Below are 19168 nucleotides of genomic sequence, written 5' to 3' on the forward strand. Positions count from 1 at the left end.
TCCTCATCCTCCTCCTCTTCCTCCTGTCACATGCAGGATTGTTACAGGAATTTTAGCGTCAGAGGACCGAGCGCCAAGTCCTCATCTGCTGAACCCTGCGGGGTGGCAGTTTAATAAACTCTCATTCCTACACAGAGCGAACGGCACATGCACAAAACAAGCCTGGAGAGCTCCGTGAATCAGTTCACACTGAGGGAAGAGGAAGGTGGGGGGTAAGATGAGGAAGGTTTGAAATGCATGTGCAAGGGGTAAACGTGTTACTCCCCACAGTGCAGGTGGGGGGAGGCTTCATCTCATCTCGTGGTGTTATTTTGTTTCTCACTCCATTTTGTAAAGCTCGTCTGTCAACAGATGATTTGTTGTTTTCATGTCAGTGGTTCTTACACACATTTGTTGTTTATTGTCAAGTCAATGCTAAAACAGAACGATTTACAAAAAAGATGCTGTTTATATTGTTTACCTCCATCTTCCTGGAGCCCAGGGGCAGTTATGAGGATGCTGATGCTGCATACTGTTCATACTCTTTGAAATTATTGAATGGAGAGATCACTGCAGAAACCCAGTCACAGACCACATCAACCTTTTTATTCATTTGGACTTTTTGGTGGCCCAAATGTAAAATAATTTAAAATAATATAGAAGGCAGTTTAATGAAACAGAACAGTCTTTCTTAACTATGACACTTGTGATGTCCAGTTTTCCCATGAAAGTCGCTTTTATACTTGACAAAAAACTTGTGAAAACCCACTCACATATGTTTTTTTTCTTCAATGGGAAAGGGTAAAAGTGGCACACATCAGACAGGTTCACATGGGCACAAAACATCAGTGATTTACTATCCCTCCTTTTGGGGGAAAGAAAATTGCAAATCCCATACACAACAATGCAGTTTAATTAAAAAGACATTCATACTCAAGCTAACGTTAGCTCTCCAGCAGTAATGACAATTACCATTCTCTGGAGGCTCAGACATTCTTACTGTTCTCCTTTAAGGATCCTTTCCTTTCCAGGAAGGGTGGGGAACAAGAGATTGTGATGGATTTGTGTGTTTATTTATTTTACAACCTGCTATACAGCAGCTTTTCACATCCCATAATATGAAACTGGAAGTTTTTGCCCAGAACGGGACATGGCATGCCAATTCAGGCTGGATGACGTATTGCTGGTCTGATGTATTCAGTCCAAGGTCACATGACTCTGTAGTGGTCACGGGTATTCATTGACTTCAGCTCCGATCAGCACTGATGTAAAGGTGCCACCAGTGTGGACACTCAGCGGCAGTGGAGGCTCGTTTCCTCCAACCATTACATCTTCAACTCTTTTTCATACATGCACTGCTTGACTTGACTTAGTTTGAGTTGGCATCTTCCTGAAGGTGTGTTTTTAACTGATGCTCGTCTTCAGTCGAACATCTGTAAAACGGTGGATAAACGTTATTTCAGTAACTGAACACGACTCCTGCCAGCTGAAAGTGAACATGAAATAGTAAAATGAGGCACATACCCAAAAGTACAAACAGCAGGTCAGAAACGAAATTAAACTTTGGTTTGGCTGTGTATAAAAAAAAACATATACTATATACACTATATACACACTTTTTTTGTAAAAACTGTAGACTTGTGATGTTGTGTTTCCTAAAGACATTGTTTAAGGTTAAAAATTGGCTAGTTGAGGAAACTGACAGTACACACTGCAGTACAGTGTAAGAGTCTACTCACTGTAACTGCTGCTTCCATTACTGCTAAATTTTTGTTGCTGTTAAGTTGGGTTTTTTTTTAAAGGCTCACAGTATGGGAATAAAACTCACTTTTTGTGGCTACATCTGGCCATACGTTTGTTGAACCTTGCAGATAGTATCTAACTTTGTATGTCTGCTGTTTGCTGCTGTTTTGATAATTGATGAAGATTTGCTGTTTATTCTGTTGTATGTCATTTTAATTTAGACATTTTGGGATTTTGGACTTTCACGAGGTAATGTAGGAAATTATAAAGGACATTTTTTCACAATCTTCTGCTATTTTATAGACAAAATGATTGATAGATCAATATAGAGAATACTATTCATTATTCATAATCGTTAGTCCAGCCTTGGATTAAAGTGCCAACATTCAACAAAAAAACAGGAGCTGAAAGAGATTAAAAAGCTGCAGAGGTGGTAATAATTCTCTTTGGATCTGGCAGTATAAGCAATCCTTCACCTTAAATTCTGAAGTTATAATTTGATGTTAATTTTTAAATTATTGATTAATGCAGGTTTGAAATAACATGACCAACACTGTTCTCAAAGTAAATGCTCTAAGGAGAAGCTGAACCACCTCCAGTGTTAGTGCCAGGACTGTAATACAGTCATTCAGCTCCACTAGTGGACCAGTCAGAGCTGCCAAGCAGACATGATCCGGCCCCCAGGCTCTGTCTCTCCCAGATGTTGAGTGTCATCTCTACCTCGGAGCCCCGAAGTGGATCTCCTACGGGCTGACAGGATCAACAGGATCCACAGCAGGAAGCCTCACTGCTGGTGATGAGGAGTTTGTCCTGAATGTTTCAGATTCAGAGCAAAGATCCTGATTTTATCCTTTATGAACAGTCAGCTTAAATGATTTCCAGTTTGGAGTAAATCTCAGGGACAAGGACACTTTCATAGAAACTACAGTATTCATACCACTATATGAGTAGAGATCATTATTTACATTAAATTTAAATGATAAAATCTGAGCTTGTATCTATTTACACTGATTATTCTAGAAAATTAATCCAATACAAAATAATAATTGATATAAAAATCCAAGTAACAATTAGAATTAACTTTTGCAGCTGAAACACCATTAATCATTTACCTTTAACTATTTGTTTTTTTATTATAGAGGCACACTAGTGCACATTCAGTAGCTTGTAGTTTTCCTCCCAATTTATTACTAGAATTTTCCATTTTCCTAGCTGCGCTTAGGACTGCACAATTAATCTAAATTTGATCAAAATCACAATATGGCTTTCGTTCAGCCCTAGTGCTCATATCATTTTACTATGGTGATGATTGTCTTTTTGCACCAGGAAATACAACAAGTTTAAACGTATAGAGACATAAAGTCCATGTGAACATCTAGGCCAGTATTCTCAGGAATTATGTTCATGTGGGCGATTCCACCCCTCATGATGATCCTCCAGAGCCAGTTTTCAGTTAGTTTATGTAGTCAAACAGACAGTAAAAGGTCATGTTCTGTTACACACCTGTGATTATTGTTTACTGTACTGTAGTTGCCATGAACTGATAAAGTTTTATTTTTAAAAACATTGACATCGTTGAACGCAGCTAACTTGTGGTTTTGCAGGGTTGTCCGATTTCAATGGTTCTGCTGTGGTGATGGGTTGGAAATATATAAATATATTTATAAATATAAAATCATACAATGATAAAAATGTTAATCCTTAACTATGTTTAATCACAGCAGTGGCAGGACGAATTAGTTACAGGGCTTGTGTCTCAGATCTAGTGCTCAACTATTTTATATGGATGTCCCAAGCAGATTCAAAGGACCAGTGACTGGGCTGAGCCAGGAATATATTTAAGGGATTTTATCTTTTTTTAATCATAGGATCAGAAAGGATGAAAGGATCAGATCAAACCATCCTTTCTTTACTGAACTCTACAGTCTACATCAACAATGCTCTATTTATGACAGCCTACAGTGTGAGCATTTGGCTCCATATGGAGTGAAAATTAAATAATATTTTAGTGTGTGAATGAGAAAAATGATTTGATTGCACCGTTGACTCACTCTGCTCTGACACCTGGGTTGGCAAGAGACATGTTAACAAATCTGTCATCTCTCCTTTCTTATTATCAAAGATCAGTGAGCAAAACATTCAGCTAGCAGCTTCTCATTTCAGCCGACGCAGACCATCATATTCAACAGTTAAAACATTTGAGATGTTACATCATATCAGCTGTTGCTATTTAAAGGCCTGCTATGCAGGATTTTCCTAAAAACAACAACAATGTCTAGACTCATATACAAACATAATCCCATTAAATCAGCACTTACAGCCCACTAGAAGTGCGTGGTAACCCAGCCCTCTGTCTGTATTTTCTTATTTTCTCTTTATTTTGCCATGTTTGGCACGTTTCTAGGCATCAGCCTTTGGGCAGCGGTGTTCATCTTTCTCCTCTGCTCTCTGCCTGTGAGAGCTGCACAAAGAGATAAACACACACAGGCAGAGCAGACTGAGGGCGTAGAGACAAGATAAAGGTTCGCTTTGGTTGCATTCACACAAATTCTGGTGTTGTAAGGAGGCCTGGGCAGCAGCTATCAGTTATTTCAGCAAGTTTAGTAGACCATCAGTATTTGGATCAAGAATCTTGTATAAAATAAGATGAGCCAAATTTAGAGGGCTGCATATAATTCCAGTGTGTCAGCTTCATATTTAAAGGTTCAGTGTTTAAGATTTACAGGGATTTATTGGCAGAATATGGCAGAAATGGAATATAATATTCATAAGTGTGCTTTCGTTAGTGTGTAATCAACTGAAAAAAACAGATATCATTGTGTGTTTCATTACTTTAGGATGAGCCCTTTATGTCTACAGAGGATGTTGGTCCGCCATGTTGCATTGCCATGTTTCTACAGTAGCCCAGAACAGACAAACCAAAGACTGGTTGGCTTGGGCGGTTGGATGAATATATTGGCTATCTGCGATTCCATCAGTGATCATATAAGGTGACTCTTTCTCATTTCATTTTGCTAATTTAATGGTCTGCCTCAGAAGAAAGAGCGAGAGCTGCGGCTCTGGAGAGCTCTAATTTATTGGCTCAGTACATGAACACTGGGCCCAAGAACAGGCCAGACGAAATCAGCCTGTTGAGCTAGAATATTTTCACATCTGTTGCAGTAAATTGAGGATTTATTTTGAGCAGAGCAGAGTTGATGGTTGCTGAAACAGTGGAACAACTAACCAATACAGCTTTGGTGAATTAACAAGGCTATTAAAGCTCGTCTTAGTTTGGTAAAAGAAAAACTTGAATCGGGAGGCGTACAGTTGTATTCTTTCATATAGTAAGGAAAATTGGTGTAAGAATGTTTCTTCTCTTAACATTTTGTGAGTTTATTGGATGTGGTGAACATTCGTAGCCTGTTTCACATAGCGTTCTCACCATTCCACACGTCTCCCAGTTGAAACTTGGTATACTTTAAGGATCATGATTTTAGCCAAAAAGGCTTGACAGAGACATCGCTAGTTGGATTTTTCCAGCCAGCTCTGATTCAAACTCACAACCTAACAGTCACAAGCCTTTCTCCTGCATTTAAAGTGTTTAACTTTGTCCTTATAAGCAGTGAAGGGACAGCATACAGTCTTCTCTGGTTAAATAAAGGTTAAACATCCACTAAACTACATTTCTGTGGCTCTTGTGTCATTGTGCTGTCAACAGAGATGAATTATCACCAGTGAAGAGCTGACACTGTCACCGTTATGTTGTAAACAATTTGATTTGCGTGAGCCCTGAAAAGACCCGTGTTCTGCTCAACCCACTCCTCACAATGAACACAATGTCCCTGATAACGGCTCCCTCCAGACGCTCAGGTAGGAGAGCGCTGATCATTAATTGATGACACAGCGGCCCAACATCCTGTTTGGAGGCGTACGTGAGACTCTGTGGTCATTGTCTGGAAAACAATTCATGCAGAAAGTGGACGGTGGAGTGATGAGGCTCGCTGCAGAGTCAAAACAACCAGCCTTTCACCGCAGTGTCAAAACAAGGTCATGTGGACGTAGCTCATAATGCGCCGTTCCCACGCAAACAGGGGAGTCTGCAGCAGCGTGCGGAGCTGAGAGCGGCCGGCCGCCCGGGGATGAATGATTTATCTGCTGAGGGGGAAGTATACAGGCAGCTAATGGAGCTGGATGTACATACAGCTGCAGAGGATGGAGGGAGGAGGGGAGGGAAGACAGACAGACAGGAAGCTGAGACAGGAGAAGACTCTCGCTTCTTCTTCTCCCTTTGTCATGTGAGGCTAACAGGCCAGACAGCTGACATGTATGTTTTTGTCTGTGTGTGTGTGTGTGTGTGTGTGTGTGTGTGTGTGTGTGTGTGTGTGTGTGTGTGAGGAACAGCTGTACCTGGTATGTGCATTTCTGCACACTTTACTGGGGGTGTTTGCTTCTTCATGTTCAATTGTGTGTGCAAACAAGGCCTGGGTGACATAGCTGCAAAAACCCACAAAAATATCACGATAATGAAGTTTCACATTGGTCGATACTGATAATTATTGATCATGTAGGCTGTGACACGTGTACTGTAGAGTTGCAGCTGCCAATTATTTTCATTGTCAATTAATCGTTCCATTATTTTCTCAATAGTTGTTTCTTTTAGAATATCAGAAAATGGTGAAAAATATCAATCAGTGATTGATAATCCATGATGACGTCCTCAAATGTCTTGTTTTGTCCACAAATCAAAGATGTTCAGTTTACTGTCAGAGGGGAGTAAAGAAACTAGACAGTATTCAACATTTAAGAAGCTGTGAAATCAGAGAATTTTTACTGTTTTTCTTTTTATTAATAATTGATTAATCGTTGCAGCTCTAGTGTACTCCAAGAGGTGGAAGTTGCTAAGGTTTCTTAGATATAAGTAGGAGGGGAAATAAAAAGGCAACTCTTTTCATAATCAGCGTACAAAATACCCAGTGGCAATGAGGAGGTCGCCCCTACTGCTCCGGTCTTATTCTGAAGTCTTACACTGACTCAAAAGGCAATATAGGCCCACAAGATTTCATGGATGCAAGCCAAGGCAATCAGCTGGGCTCTACATGCTTTGCAGACACATCACCAAGGCTAATATTGTTAACAATAAGACCACTCACACAAATACACAATCACGCAACAACACTGCCCTGCAACAGAACACACATCCCTCTCTCTAACCCAACACACACACACACACACAATCTACCATTTTCTGATTTGTCTTTTTAGAAGTGAATCCAAAGTTGGCAAGTAACGAACTTTGCTTCTCTTTGACATGTTTTCCAAACTTGATGCTGTCTGAGTCTGTATTTTAAATCAAATATGACCATGATGTCGAAGCAGAAAAAGAGCTCAACTTTTCAGCTTCAAATTTTTTTTTCCTTCAGCCAGGGATTGAGAGTATGCCAAGAACAACACATGACAAGACATGCATTAAAAATATTTTTATTATGTAAACAGAAAATCCATCTGCTTTCCACCGTTAATGGATGATGTGTGCTTGAATATCAGGAGGAAGATTTATGCATATAAGAACTATTTTAGATGTTAAAATTAAAGTATTATTCATTGAACTATGACTCATTTTTTGTAAAATAAATAAATAGCCTATAATTCTTCATGATAATTTAAATGAATGAATCAGAAAATGTTTTACATACCCCCTGGTGGAGTGCCATGGACTCCTGGGGGTCTTTTTGAGAACCTCTGTTCTAAACTACATTTGAATTGCGGACCATTTGCAAAAGCAAGGAGGAAGAAGGCCTTATCAGAACTAACTGTTTATTAAATAGAAGTATAAGAAAAAACACCTCATCTGTATTAATATGAAGATTTTCTTCCCAAGACCCCCTGCATTTCACACCATGTTGATTATCATTTTATAAGCAAATCCTCCAAATTTGGTTTCAGCTTCTCTAGTGTGATCTTTCTTTGCTTTTATCTAACACCATTGTTAACTGAATGTGTTTGGGTTTTGACCAAACAAGACATCTGAAAATGTCATCTTGAACAATTTTATCAACCAAATAATTAATTGAGAATATCAAGGATGGGTTAATCGGTAATCTGTTTTATTTAGTTTCTGTATCGAGTATTTGAGTGAAGCTGATGATGATGCAGAAGTGAGTTTGGCCAGAACAATTCAACAGCTGTTTCTGGCTAAACAAAACGTATCTCATTATTTAAAATAAGGTCTCTCACTGACTCTAACAATAACAGTCTGAGCCTGTCAGCGGCAAAAACAAGCGTCACCTGCTCTGTGCGCTCTGCGGGTGCGCCAGGATGGGGTGGCGCCGCACTCGTCTCCGTTTTTGTCACCCCTCTCCTCTTTCATCACAGTTAGTTTTGTGGTTTGTGTTGATTCTGAGACTCGGTTTGCCAAGTTTACAGCCTGTCTTGCTTTTACATTGCTCTGTGTACAACAATGCAGATAAAAAAATGAGATCTGAAACTTGTTTACCAGCGACTCCTTTCACCCTCTCTCATCAGTCACCCGATAGCATATTTGGTCCCGAGGATATTTTTTAATTAGTGCATCAGCTAGTATATAAATGTTTATATGATCCCCTATGATTCCTCATTGTGACGAAATGTGTATTTTTGTGGGCTTCTATCTGTTTTATCCTGTAAGTGTAATGCACACTGACTGACAAAGGAAAAAATAAACCTGAATGCTCTACTGGAAGAAACTCGACTACAGGAGCTCCGACTAATCATTTGAAACGTCGACCATCAGGGAGCAGCTCTAGTAGAATCATGTAGTATCATGTGGTGTGTTTTCATTCCAGACAATTCAAAAAACAAAGCGGCTTCAGGAAAAGACTTTGGAGGGCAGAGTCTCTTACTGTATCTTTTTCTCATTGTCTCTTCAGCAGGAACATTCAAGGTTTTTGAGTGGAAAAAAGAACAAAGAACTGGGTAGTTAGCATTAACAGTGAGTGTCACAGTGAGAGACAAATCCAAGGAAAAACACGTTTGAACCACACAGTTTGACTGACTGACTGACTGTGATCTCATGGAAATGTTGAGCAGAAACAGCAGTTAGCGCTTAGCAACAATGATGTCGATGAAACAACAAAACAATACAGTACATGTGGATGACCAGAGTAACTGCAGGCACACACAGCTGTGCGGTGCTGAGGTTTTCTAACCTTTGTTCTCAAGGGCGCCACTGACAGGGCCGGCCATGAGGGATGAAGGAGAGAACAGGGCAGGAGGGAGATGGAGGAGGTGGAGGGGAGGAGGAGGAGGAGGATGGATGGAGGAAGTCAGCCAGGCCGGCCTGACCGACTCTGGGCAGTCACACTGCAGTTCAGTGAGCCAAAGCTTCTTGGATGAACTTCCATCTGGTCGCCACTCTGTCACCTATGATCATAAACTGAACTGCAGGGGATGAGATAGACTTAACTACAGCATATGTACAATAATGTGTGCAGAGTGATTCAAGTGCAGTTCTGAATTGTAGCTTAAGAAAGATAAGTGAGAAAAGAATTACATTCTGTCCCTACGGCTAGGGCTGGGCGATATGGACCAAAAGTCATATCCCGATATATTTAGGCTGAATATCGATATACGATATATATCCCGATATTTTTTCTGCAAAGTGAGAGCAAATGTTCAGTCAAGGTCAAAGCTAAATATGACATGTCACAAGTAGTTTTATTGAAACTGGCTATTTCAGTGAACAGTGGCAAAATCAAATGAATAAATAATAAACAGGTTTCTTCACCTGGTTCATGAAAAAAAATGCTCAGTTGTTCAAATAATAAAATTTAAACATAAATACTGTACCTTTTTTGAAATTAAAGCTCCGTGCACATTTAAATAAAAATATATCTTAAATAAAAATAGCCTATAAAATAAAATAGGCCAATCTTTTTCTGAAATAAATCTATTCATGAGAAAAGTACAATAAACATTTTTTTTAGTTTGACAACAATAAATGGCTTATTGAAATTGAATCCGACTTGTTCCACAGTTGCAACAGGGACCATATCTTTTGCAATGTGATAGGACACCGCTTTCGTTATAGTACACCACTTGTCACTTTTCTTTTCATAAGGCACACTGCGGGAAATGAGGCTCGCAGTGGGCTTTGTTTCGGGGCTGGAGCTTTTTCGGGTTGTGGATGGCTTGCAGCTGGGGCTTCTGCAGCGCGCAGCTTCACACACTCTTCGTACTGCAGTTTTGCCACTGTTTTAGGTGGTGAAAAAGATTTGTAGTGCTTCCACCCCTGGCTGTAACTTGTTTAGCGCATTCCCTACATATAACGTGATTTTGTTGCTCATCTGATACTTTAAAACCAAACCATCTCCAAATTACTGAGCCACTGCTTATTCGTGTACTAACCAATTCCTCCGTCGCGCGCTCTGCAGCCGTTGTTGCTTCCTCCGTGCTTGTTGAAGAGTGCCGGAGTGTCTCTCCCTGCCCCTCTCCCCTCTGTGCACGAAAGAGGAGGGGCGCGCGGAGCAGTGCAGGGAGCTCCGGGTTATCAGCGCAGCAGAGCAAGGATCACAGCGCAAATTTGAACTATATCGATATATACGATATAGTCTAATTCCATATCACATTTAAAAATATATCGATATAATTTTTATATCGATATATCGCCCAGCCCTACCTACGGCATGAAACTGTATCTACTTCAAATTAGAACCCAACTGAATGTCACAAGTTACAAAAATCAGATATAATTTTTTATTATTTTAAATAAAGATCAGCAGGAACCCTAACAGTAAATATACAGTAAATTATGAACAATAAACTTCACTGGTAATATTGTCAATAACTGCAAAAATTACAAAATTATACAGTATGTAAGATATAAATTATTGATCCTTTTTTTTTTTTTTTTTTTTTTTTTACAATTTTGCCATAACTGGGGCAGCTAATTATTTTCATTGTACATTAATCTATCTATTATTTTATTGTTTCTCGATTAATTGTTTGATCAAAAAAAAAAAAAAAATGCAGAAAATATTGAAAAATGTCAGTCAGTGTCCTTAGATGTCTTCTTTTGCCCCTAAATCAAAGATATTCTATTTGCTGTCGTAATAAGTAAAGTGGTGGTTCACATTTTTTTCCTGCCATGCCCCCCTTTAAGAAGCTGAAAAATGTTAGTGTGTGCTCCCTCATCTGACAATTTTTTAAAATCATTAACAATAATTGGGGATGGAAATGATTTTAAAAAAAAGGATTCAAAAGTTGAATTTGAATGAAATAATGGTTAGCAGTTGTTTATTTCCCCTACATAGATCAGATTGATTCAACTTATTTCTCCCCTTGTCTTCCACATCCTGCAGTGGATCTGTGCTGCTCCAGTTTGGGAACCACTGGAGTAAAGAAACCAGAAAATATTTACATTTAAGATGATGGAATCAGAGAATTTTGACTTCTTTTTTCTTACAAAACGTGCTCAAACCAATGAACTGACTATGAGAATAATTGCCGATGAATTTGATAATCAATTAACCGGTTAATTGTTGCAGCTCTAGACTGGAGTTTACCAAATACTGTGTTTTGCTCTCTAACATAATGTAAATAGATCAGTTTGGGTTTATTCTCATCACTGATACAAAGCCTGTTAAATGTTTACAGATCTGGACATTTGGAAGAGCTTCAGTCGTATTAAGAGTGCAAGCTGATAACTTTGGATCTGTTGTCTGAGACAAAAATGAAGTAATCTCATAAATGTGACCACACAGATCACACTGCCAGCATCTCCAAGAACATGGAAGTCAGTTTGTTTTCACTGAAAAATAACTGCACTCAGATCTGTCCATTTGTTTCTGAATTGAAAAGTTGTCAGTTTCAGAACTCTGAGCTGTCAGTCCACTGTCAAACTACAGGCGATGAAATTAAATGAGTTAAAACTTTTCTGTCTGTGAAATATAAAATATCATTATTGGTATTCAGCACCTGGGCTTTGTGCTGATTGTGGCTGTGTATAAACCACTGAATACTCTCTGAATTGGAGACACCACTGACCACTGGAGAAATAATGGGCCACGGTGTACTGGCAGAGTTTCCAGGCCATGAGGTTGGCAGTAATGCAGCAGGCAGAGGGAACCGGCTGGTGACTGAAGCTCAAAATGAGTTTGGCTAACAGAGACGGCTTTGAAAGGTAAAACAAAGTAGACTATCACGAAAAAATGAGTGATCTAATATCCAAAATTAGATACGGATGATAAAGGTAATTGGTGCAGTAAATCCTTGGTTGACAAAATAAAAAAATAAAAAAAACTTTACAGAATGTTTGAAGATTTAATCATCTTCTATCCTCGAGCGAACTTTTACCTTTTTGCTGCAGTTTATAAAATGGTCCATCCACATTATTGTACAATATAGCTCATATTTACCTGGTCCTGGCCCAGAGTGTGATCTCAGAGGAGCAAGAGGCAAAGATAATAAATTGTCATCAGGACAATATATTAGTTGGGCACTGGGAGACAGATAGGTTAGATCAGAGTCACAGTTCTGTGAACATATCATAGGTTTTCATAGCTTATATTCAGCATCTGTAATGTCTTGTAGTTGATATATCACTGGTGAATCTGACTGGAACAGTACTTTGAAAGATGAAAAAGTAGCATGTGGTTTGAAATCTGTATTAAAAATATTGATTGCAGGGTTGCTTGAAATCCTTGGAAGCACTTGAATTTTAATGTGAAAGTTTTCAAGGTTTGAAAAGTCCCTGAATTTTGGATAAAGTGCTTGAAACTGCTTGAAATTGTAATTGCATTACTTTCCTAACTGATTGCTCTGAATATATTGCTTTTTAGATAAAGAAATAAAGCCAGTCAGAAAGCCTATTTGCTTTTTCCTTTGGCACAAAATGAAGATGCGTCGCTTACCACTCTCAGTTTTTGTTCCTCTGATTGAACAGTGAATGAGAGGCTAACAGACCACAACATGCCAGGAGGTAGCTGTTTCAATGAGGATTGGCTTGGGGAAAAAAAGAAATGAAAAATGAAAATGTATTTGTCTAGTAATTGCTTGAGTGATTGTTTTATATTGGCTCAGCCAGGTTATATTAGACGGCAACATTGTGTTGTGTTTTTGTTTAATTTTTCACCTTTCTGTAGAATTTGATCACAAAACTTAATTTTGGTTATTTATGGCACAATAACATCTGATTTAATGTGAGCTTGAAGGTGCTGGAAAAGCTTGGAAACGCACCTTGAAAATGCTTGAAAAGTGCTTGAAATTGATTTGTTGGAAACCTGTGATTGGCTGGTGTGCTTGCATCTGTCCAGGAGCTCATTTCACCGAATGCGCCAACGTGCAATCTGCATCAAATTTGAAGGAACTTTCTGAAGCTGTTGCCTTCAACAAACTTGAATGGAAGCTCTGGCTAGTTTAATTGAGTAGTATTTATGATGACTAGCCGACTAATTGTGCCACAAACCCCCTGAAATGAGAATTTGATCCGTTTGGTCCAATAGCATTCAGAAAATTTAGAATAGCTGTATGATCAAATAATTTTATCTAATTCATGTGTGCAGGAAGCCAGGAGGAAGCCTTGGTTGATGTGCATGAAGACGGACTATACGGAGCATGCTCCATGGCCCAGAAAGCAGCAGGAAGCCTCCTGGGACTCTTTCCAGGTTGGTCTATCTGCAGGTACACAGTACTGCAGGACACACCTACTACACAATACTGTACATACCCTGAAACAGTTTAGTAATGTTTAGCCAAAACAACTACATGGAGTTTAAGAAAAGAGTGTGGTTTTGGTTGAAATAGGTATGCTATTGTGATTCTACATAATGCATCCACATTCCACTAATCAAGTATGCGAGTGATTTATCTGCAGTTTGTATTTGTGAGATGTGACCCTGCCTTGTGCATTCTGTGCACAAGCCCATCATCATTTTTGTCGGACAAGCTCCTGGTTTCAGTCTGTTGAGAGAGAAAGCCAAATGAAAAGGTCAGGCGACAAGTCGTGCAGGATAGTTTGTCTGAAGGCAGAAGTGTTAATAGCTCCTCTGAATGGTCTCACTTCTGTTATAGAGATGAATGGAACAAATGAGGAGGCTTTCATGGTGTTGCACTTGGTTGTTCATGTTAAAAGTGACAAAAGTAGTTGTGTGAAGTGAAAAATGAGAGCTTGTACCGAAATCAGTTGCTGTAATTGTTAGATTGCCTGTTTTGGAAAGCTACGGATGTTGTCAGGGACAATCGCTCCCCAGTCAGCTGCTGGAGAAAAAGTTTCAGATGCTGTTCTGTGATCTGACAAGCACTTTATTTGATGCATACTGAGGTTTCAAACAGAGTGCAATGTTTCATTTGTATTTTCATATCAACATCAACAGCACAAGCCCACTGGCGTGGTGCAGCACAAGCTCCAGCATTTTGTTACATTTGCAGTGGCTGACTCAAATAAACAGCCGACTTCCACACATTTTACAAATCATTTTAATCACTGCCTGCCAGTGGAAAGGGCCAAAGTGTGAGAAAACTTACTGAATTTCATATTTTGTCAGCTGGAAGCAGAATGTTGGGATGCATAATTGTAGCTGCTCTTATCTTTTTTCCCTCGTTTTTGAACTTCATACGAATGTTTCTGCATTCAAAAAGATCTATCCTCCTGATATTAGCCCAGGTATTTGTCTTTGTCCAAGGCCGCGGTGTGTTTTTGAATGTGCCTTTCATTTTTTTCAAGTGATTTTTAACAGCTTGATTGTGGCACTATGCACCTTGAGTTTTAGAGGCAGACATTTTTCGTTAAGTTTAACTGCACATTCTTTGACCGTCCTGTCTTTACTAATGTTAGTGAGGTTTTAGGATGCATGATCCTCTTTTTAGTGAGAGCAGTAATCAAATTGTATGAGATAATGTCAGCAGTTTGAAAAGCTGCACATTCCTCAATTTGAATGAAATGCGTTAAAGGGATCCTTCTGATTTTTTGAAGTGGGGTTGTATGAGGTACTTGTCCATAGTCAGTGTACATACGAGGGGCATTCAAAAAGTTCTAAGACAAATGACATAAATTCAAACTGAGTCAAAATAGTGTAACAAAATGACCTTGAATCGTACCACTGATGACTTGTAAACAAATTTGACAAGTTACAGCATTCTAACTTTGTTATTCAATGTTCCAGGTTACATATTACAAAACCAACTTTTTTGACCGTCCAAAATGAGCCAATTTGAAGTTCGAGCAAACATCAAATTTCTAACAAAACTTCAATGGAAATCTACAGAAATCACTGAAGCTTTGCAAAATGTTTATGGAGACTCTTCACCTTCTGGAGCCGTATTTCCAAAGTTGAAGGAACATTTGAAAGGAACAAGATTTCAGTCCATACTTGAAGTGAAGAGGGAGGTTGTGACCTGGTTGACTAGACAAGCTCCAGAATTCTATCAAGAAGGAATTTCTCGGTGGAAACATCTTTTGCAGAAGTGTATTGAGTTAGGTGGATCTTATGTTGAAAAATAATTTTGTATCTTTCATAAATAAAGTTTTTTTTCAAGTTGTCTCAGAACTTTTTGAATTACCCTCGTACAGTAGATAGCCACTGCTACACCCCCAGTTTAGAGGAGCAGCAGGAGTACTGGTGTAGGAAGCTAAGCAATGTGCTGCTGTGGACAGCACTTTAGCCACTTAAAAAAAAATCAGTATCAGCATATATGTATGTTATGTTTAGAATATTTTCACCACTTTACCTTGCTGTCAGACAGCCTTTTCTGTCAGGTAACGCCATTATTTAAGTCAAATATTGTTTTCTTGGAACCAACCAGACTCCACTGACAAAAACAGTGATTTTACTTTAAAGAACACAGGAGCTGCTGGTCTAACACTACTTCGATCAGTTAGTTTGTCTCTGTTGTTGTTTGACTTCTGAGTTTCCAAAATATTTGTTTGGATTCTCCGAAGTTACACAAATTACAGGTCAAGGCAGCAGTAGACCAGTGACACCAGTGTACTGTGAGGTAAAATGACTGTTTTTGTGAAAGAAGTCTGGTTGAGAAAAGTGGCTTATATATGATGGTGGTTTGCCATCAGAAAAGGCTGTCTAATTGCAAGGTAAAGCAGTAAAAATATTATAAGTATAACGTACAATTAAACTGATATTAATTGTTTTTAGGTGGCTTTTTAGGTTTGTTGCTGACCCTGTCCTCAGTTCACTCCTCTCAGCTTCTCGAAACTGGGGGCACATCGATCACCATCTACTGTAGGTAATAAACCGACTATCACTAAGTACCTCATGCAACCCCACTTCAAATAAACTCAACTTTTCCTTTAGCTGTAGCTGCATCCTCAAGTGACTTTCTCCCTTTTTTTTTAATCAGTGCACATCAGTACTGATTTTCTGCTCTTCAAGTTCACTGAGGAGACTTTCACACAGACACAGTCTGCTGTATGAGAAAATCACAGACTTGCTCCCATGTACAAGCCAATTAGTCTTGTTTATTGTAGTGCCGGAGGGTTTGTCTCATAGCAACATCGTCAACAACACTACACCGTGTGCTGAGTTGAACTCCTGCTGTATCACATCACATTACATCATCATCTGGCAACAGGTTACCAATTCACATTAAACACCTGAAGCAGGTGCTGCTTTGATGTTGACGTCTTGTTCTTGAAACAGTAACACACACGACCGCAACAGATAAACCTGTCCAATATCTGTCTGGAGAGCAAATCTCTGAGCCCCCCCACAGCTAATTAGAGAGCTCCCAGGATATTGCCAAACTTTGAGTTGCCTGGTAACTTGGATGATAAAGCACACCTTGAGCCCTCTGAGGTCTCTGAGTACTGACCCTCACAGCTGAGACTTGTGTTGAAGCAGAAGAACAAAGCAGCTGGAAGAGAAGAGACTCATCGAGCACCAACTGGGATTGAATGTTGATTTCTAGTTGAAAACTGGTTGATATTTGGTTTGAATGTCTAAGACCTCTTTTCAGTCTGCTAAAATGCAGTGTCACAAAACACAAATTTGTTTAATAATTCTGATCATTTGTTCAGTTGTAGGTTCAAAGAGAGACGATATTGATTAGTGTGACGGTATTTCTCCAAAGTCATATTTCACTGGTAGGTGAAATCTGCCAACAGATTGTGCTGTGCTGCCAACAAGAAGGGTTCTACATGGGTCTAGTTTTGCAAACCCGCCCCCGGTTGTTTTCACAAAGCTGAGAACCAGAAGCGACCCATTAACTGCAATTAACTGCAACTGAAATCTGTACCCACCTGGAAGTGTGAATATAAGCCCAGCGACTCAACCCACACCGCTCCCACGATTAAACACATATACTGTCACTCACTTGTGTTCTCACCTGGCGCAGCGTCTGTGCTTCCTGCAGCTGTCCATGTGTTTCCATAGTGACGCTGAGCCTAGCTTGTGGCTATTAAAAGCTTCTTTTTGAAACTTTTTACAAGCAGCAAGGTGTCAGACTCCCAAATATCTGATCTGGCCTTTAGGTACTTACATCGCTGTCAGATTTAACCCTATGTCCCAATGTTTTTAGGATGTACTTAGGTGTTTTGGTTACAACTTTGACTATTATATAGTATATGCACTGGGACACAGTGTAAAGAGCGACAAACACGTCAGAGGACAGAAAGTGTTGGTAGTTGAGACTCAAACCTTGGTGATGTGCAATCAAGACCTACCTATACCAAACAATTTTTATTTCTTCAACTGAGAAACTTTCAAATTTAGATGTATTCTCCAGTATGGCACACTTTGCCTTCAATTGTGGTTCCTGAAAGACAATACCAGGATGTGTTAGCGTAATCGTAGTGGCAGTAAATTCAGCTGGATGCCACAATTTTCTGACTTTCCCTGTCCAGGAACACTGACCTTCTGGCCTAGAATTGAGTTCTGGAGTTCACTTGACCGACTACTTTTTGGGCCATGCCTACACCCCATACATTACTGTCAAGTCTGAAGCTCAGGTAGATGACAGATATTTTAATGGAGATGTCATTCCCTTTAAAATTAAAATCCTTGGCTTTGTTTAAATGACCATAGTTATCTTTTAAGTGTCTGTTCAACTGAAAAATGCGCACTGGACAGGAGAAGAGAAGAAGAATCCCTCTCATGGTCTTTTTAATCTTCATCGTGTTGCTTCAGATCAGGCGCCAGGTGTTCAACCTGCTCCATCAGACCCTGTCTCCCTCCCTTTGTCTTCCTCCGTCTCTTTCAGTTTCAATCAGGCTCACTCACCAACACATCGTTGTCACACACACACACACACGCACACACGCACACACACACACACACACACACACTTGAACACACATGTTCCAAAATGGAGACACTGAAAAAAAGAGCAAAAAGAAAATGTATAACTTAAGCATACGGTTTGAACACATGCAAACATTCATCTGTGCACTTAAACATACACACAAAAAGACAAATACACACACAGGTGCGCACACACATGCGCACACACACACACACACACGCAGGTGGGATGCAGCACGGCTCCCACCCTGTAATTAAATTCTGTGTCTCCCACCTGTGTTACAGAAGCAGATCTGACTTGAGGTAATTACAGGGCTGCAATGGAACAAAACAACAGAGGGGGTACACACACACACACACACACACACACGCCAAGTCAGAAACCGCACACACAAACCACCTAAACCTCTTATGAGGCCTCCACAAAAGGGGGAAAACACACAAGTGCAGATACAGACACACCTGCTACAAAGCTGCACCACAGGGCCACCACACACACACACACACACACACACACACACACACACACACACACACACACACACACACACACACACAGAGTGGCTATAAATGAACGCAACAGGAGACGTACGTCATGCTGCTCTGTGTTTCCCATCAGGGTCTCACTGTAAATCTGCTGCCTGTCATATGTTTCAGTGCCCCGCTGATATTTGCATCTGAGCTCCTGTTATTCCACAATCACATCCCGTTTGCCTCCTGACTGCGCTGTTACTCAATTTATCAAAATCCAGACACAATTTATCTTTCATTAACACTTATGTGCCGTATACTTCATCTGTGTCTCCATTAACCGAGTAAAAAATCTGATTGCATCCAGTTTGGTATCTGTGCTCGATACAGATCAGTTTAGGCCCCAGTGCATTCTGTACTCCAATTATTTGTCAAGTTCCAAAAACAACAAAAGAAGAGGAGGAAAAAGAGGGAAGAAAAAGGATTAGAAGAACAACAAAAAAGAGTATGAAAAAGAAGAAGGAAAAAGGATTAGAAGAACAACAAAAGAGGACAAACAAAGGAGAATGAGCAGGAAGGAAATGGGAGATCAGAAGAAACTATTTGAGCCTGGGAGGATTTCTGAATCAACTATGCTACAGAGAGTTAGCTAAGCTACGTAACAACCAACCAGCAACTAAAACAAATTCATGGCTGAACTACGAGCGGCGGTTTACATGCAGCGCAACTATGCTGGAGAAGAACAAAGATCAAATCTGCAGCTTGGA

Source organism: Lutjanus erythropterus, chromosome 18 (genome assembly GCF_056507025.1).
Source record: "Lutjanus erythropterus isolate fLutEry1 chromosome 18, fLutEry1.hap2, whole genome shotgun sequence".
In the NCBI taxonomy this organism is placed as follows: Eukaryota; Metazoa; Chordata; class Actinopteri; order Lutjaniformes; family Lutjanidae; genus Lutjanus; species Lutjanus erythropterus.